Consider the following 5,038-nt stretch of genomic DNA (forward strand, 5'->3'; position numbering starts at 1 on the left):
GACGTGGTGACCCTGAATGACCGGGAGAAAGCGCACGAGCGCGTACTCGACCGCTATCATTTCCAGACAATTTATGTGAAGGAGCTTTTCCTGAACTGACCATAGGCCGAAAACCGGAGAGCCCTCGCGAGACCGCGCCCCAACCCGTGTTGGACGCGTCTGTCGAGATGACTTTTCGGCGAGATACAGCTCCCATTGTCACTCCCCGCTGATACCATTCGGCCACTGTCCAGGGCTGCAGAGCTGATATACAGGTCTGAGTCACCTTGATGGGCTGGCGGCCTGTGGCCCAAGCCCGGCGAGACGCCGGGTGTTTAGCCAATGCTGAAGTGGGCGCATGTGCAGTAAACCCAGCTGAAGTACTGCTGCGGCTGAGGCCATGTAACCTAGCACTCTCTGGAATTTCTTCAGAGGCGTGAGGCTGTTCATCTGAAAAGATGCGGCTAGTCGCTGAACACGGCGTGCGCGCTGTGTAGATAAGCGAGCCGTCATTGCCACGGAGTCTAGTTCTATTCCCAGGAAGGAAATGGTCTGACTGGGCTGTAGTGAGCTCTTGGTCCAATTGACTGCAAGACCCAAACTGTTCAGATGGCTGAGGAGAACTGCTCTGTGAGACAGAAGCTCCATATGTGACTGAGCCATAATCAGCCAGTCGTCCAAATAGTTCAGAATTCGCAAACCCTGACTCCGCGAGGGGTGCGAGCGCCGCATCCATGCACTTCGTGAAAGTACGGGGTGCTAAGGACAGGCCGAACGGAAGGACGGTGTATTGATAAACCTGGCCGTCGGCTGAATCTCAAGAATGGCCTGTGACGGGATTTATCTGAATCTGAAAGTATGCATCTTTCAGATCGAGAGAAATAAACCAGTCCCCTGGCGCACATGCGCGAGGAGTTTCCTGATTGTAAGCATTTTGAACGGTCTTTTGCAAGCACCTTGTTCAAAACCCTGAGATCTAATATGGGTCTGAGGCCGCCATCTTTCTTGGGAACAAGAAAATAACGGCTGTAAAGCCCCGACTCGCTCAGAGAGGGTGGCACTTTTTCTATGGCCCTTTTGCACAGAAGGCTTGCTATTTCTGAACGAAGCATGCACGCTGCTTCTGTGTTCACAGTGGTTTCGAGCCAGCTCTGAAGCGAGGGGCGGCGATCGAACTGTAGCAAATAGCCCTGTTCTATTGTGCTTAACACCCACTTGGATATCCCTGGAATAGCTTACCAAGCTTTGAAGCGTAACGCTAGAGGGTGAATGGCCAATTCGCTCTGATTGCCGCACACAGAGCTGAACAAAATGTGTGAGCGCGTTTAGTGTGTTCATGCATGATTGCTCGCAGACAGCATGAACAGGCTGTTTTGTGAGTGACTTCCGATTGGAATGAATGGGGAAAGAGTCACATCTGTTACGTGATGCGCAAGCATAGTCATGGGCACGGACTTACACACAGAGGAATGGTTGCTGGCCGTGTAACAGAGCGGGCAGAGAATGGGCGCCAAGACGCATTTGTGGGCGCCTTCATTGACTCTGACGCTCGAGCGGTTCAGTAACCGCTTTATGTGAGGGTGCTCTGGTGGGGACACGAGACATGCAGTGCTTGTGTGCAGAAGTGAACACTGGATTGTGGGAACATTTTCTACACATAGGGCTGGTCGTGTGACAGAGCGGGCAGAGAATGGGCGCCACGACGCATTTGTGGGCTCTTCATTGACTCTGCCGCCGAGCGGTTCGTGAACCGCTTTATGAGAGCGTGCTCTGATAGGGGCACGGGATGTGTTATGCTTGTGTGTAGGGGCTGAACACTGGGTTGTGGGCACTTTTTCTACACATAAGACATGTTTGCTCTTTACAAGATTTATTTGGGTCGCCGTGAAAACGGCGTTTGAGTGCAGGCAAGCGGGCAGTGTCACCGGCTTGTTGGCTGCTAAATTCACCACTGTAGTAGCCTGAGAGAAGGGGACTGACAGGGGGCAAAGCTTTGACGGTGGTCCGGCCGCGGTAGGACTGAGCCGTCGTTTGTTCAACAAAGTTAGGAAGACTTTGGTTGCTCTGGTTTCAGCGTTACCTTAAATCGAGGCCCGCGGGGGGGCGGCGGTCTGCGGCGGCTGTCTGAGCGCGATCGAGGGCGGCCGCCCTGTCGACGCTGAGAAGTCTGAGTTTGTTGAACTGGGCGCTGTGAAGAGGCTCGTGCAGGAGGCTGATCACGTGAGCGGCCTGCAGAGGAGCTAGAGCGATGCGGCAGGAAGAGGTTCATGACTTGGGTGGCTTTCTGGACTTCTGAGAAGCGGTCAACAATGCCACTCACCACGGAGCCGAAGAGACCGGTCGGAGAGAGCGGTGCGTTGAGGAACGTGGAGCGCTCTGCTTCTCCCATGTCGGCTAGTGTTAGCCATAAGTGTCTCTCGGTCACAGTCAGCGAGGCCATGCACTTCCCTAGAGCTTGGGCTGCAGCTTTGGTAGCGCGAAGGGCGAGGTCTGTCGCGCTTCGTAAATCAGTAACAGCCTCTGGGTGCCTGCCTTTCTCATCCCACTCCCGAAGAAGGTCTGCTTGTAGGATCTGTAAAACGGCCATTGAGTGCAGAGCAGATGCGGCTTGGCCGGCGGCGGAAGTCGCTCTGCAGGCCTTAGACGGGAGCACAGGCTTGGAACGCCATCTCGCGGAGGGCGGACAAAGGTGTGCTGCTACCGAGTCCTCGACCGGGGGGATGGAGGAGTAGCCCCTCTCAGTGGCGCCGTCCACCGACGCGGAGAGAGGTGGAGACGTGGGAACGGGTCCTGGCTGAAAAAGGAGCGTTCCACGACTTTGCAAGCTCCGTATGTAATTCCGGCAGGAAGGGAGCGGCCCGGGCCGCGGGTGTGTTAACTCCCCTTCGACTCCGGCGCGGGTCCTGCTGGATTCCTGGGCCGAGGAGGAGGCTTGGGAGCCTGACCACTCCTCGCTGTCCAAAGCCATGATGGAACAGCGGCCCTTATCGTCCGCCTCGTCATCCGAGATGGCAGCAGTGCGGCCGCTCGGCGGCAACTGCGCGTCCCGGGGGGGGCAGGGAGGGTGAAAGCGATGCTCGGGGGAGAGGCTCCGGCGAGGCAGTCGCTTCAACCACAGTTTCCGGCAGCCTTTGTGAGCGGCGCTTCTTCCTGCGCGGCTGAAGGTAAGGCGGCGCGGCGGTTTCTGCTTTGAGCGCTTCGAGTCGAGCCCGCAGGGTCGACATCGGTAGCTCCTCGCAGAAATCGCATCCGCCCTCAGTGAGGACGAGCTCTGCGTGCCCCAGTCCCAGGCAGAGAGCGCAGATGATGTGGCGGTCTCCTGTGCTGAGAAGGGCGCGACATGAGGCGCAAGTGGAGCGAGGCATCTTGAAAAAGACGCCCGTACTCTTTTGTGAATAGTTCATGAGAACTAGCTTGCTGAATAAAAGGATACGTCGTCGGATGGCGTAGCTCACAGGATGGCTGAAGGTGGCTGAGACGGCCGGCTTCTTCTAGCGCTGTCCACGCTTGCTTGATGCCCTCGAACGGCGACGCGGCTTCCAGGTCAGCGATGCGAAGAGCTTCGCTGAAGAGATGAAAATCAGGGTTCCAGCCTACGAACTACGCTTATATGCACTCTAGTCACGCCCATTTTGGCGGGCTTTGATGCAGTGAGCGCGCGGACGCCTCTCATTGGATGCGAGTTCGCCCAAGCTCGTCTATAGGCTGCAGCAGTTGCCACAGAGCAACCTATGAGCTCGCTAGCTAGCCCGCTCAAGGTCTGCAGCTGCCGCACTGCATTGACAATGGATACAAAAATTAAGGATAATTTTTTGGCTTCAATATCTCAGAAAAGATGAATCTTTCCGTAGCGTAAGCTAGCTTACGCAATATGAGAGAACCTCTCGTAAGAGAACCAGTAGTTGCAAAAACCACAAAAGCATGTTAAAATTATTTAAACTAGAATTGAAGCTTAAGATGAAGACTAATTTTATCATGTTATATGGTTATATAGGGTGTGTGTGTGTGTGTGTGGGGGGCACTATCACAGCACAACAGAGTGGATGGTCCTGACTGCAGCCTGCAGAGGCTGCATCTGGGGTGGGGCTACACGTGTAGCTCCGCCCCTTAAAGACTCTCATTGGCTTGGTCGTCTTTCATAGGCATACATTATAGGAAATGTGTTTGTACTTTGTAGATGGTGTAGGACTGAGTAGTACATGGATTGATGAGCAAATTAATTGTTACTTATATCATTCAAATCTGTGAACTGTAAAAATAAATTGTTCATTTTAATGTGCGGTGAAAACATGTTTGAATGGAATGTGAATGGAGTCCACAAATTCTGTACTTATATTAAAGAATGGATACCTTAATAAAATACTACTTCATTAAAAGGGAGGGGTCTAATACCACACAGACAGAGCTCAATAATTATTAGGCACCGCTCGAGCTGTGGGGATCATATTACTCCTGGATTATGACTCATTTGACTCGAACAAGACCAATTCAGGTGTTTATTGTTAACTTGACTCACTCCGTCCGAATCATTGAATCACTGAGTTGTTAACTGCTCCAAGTTGAATTTGCTAGATCAGTAGAATTCACAAATGAATCAATGTGATTTATGAACCAGTTCAAAAGAATCAGCTCAAAATAATGATTAGTTTATGAAATGGACATGGACTCTATCGGGTCTCAGAGAAGATCTTGATTTCTTGACTTGAAATAACGGACTGTATGTTTTCCTGAAATGAAGTGGGGTATGTCAGATACTGTGGATACTTTTGGAATGTAGTGATGAAAAAGTATGCTAAAAGTTCCCCAAAAGTTGTCAGTTGTTAGTTGTCATACAACATACGACATGTGGCTTATAAAAACCAATAACACCTTCTGTAACTAAATGTTTATTATCATGATATTTATATTAAATGTTACTGATTCACCCTTTTCATTTCCCTTCTCATACTATGGTGATATGAAGGAAACAACATTTCAGAAATCGTTTAAATCATAATTTCTCTACCTGAAGATTTGATCCTCAATCCTGCTTGTTTAAATGTTGTGGGGTCATTTGTGT

Source organism: Xyrauchen texanus, chromosome 12, assembly GCF_025860055.1.
Source record: "Xyrauchen texanus isolate HMW12.3.18 chromosome 12, RBS_HiC_50CHRs, whole genome shotgun sequence".
In the NCBI taxonomy this organism is placed as follows: Eukaryota; Metazoa; Chordata; class Actinopteri; order Cypriniformes; family Catostomidae; genus Xyrauchen; species Xyrauchen texanus.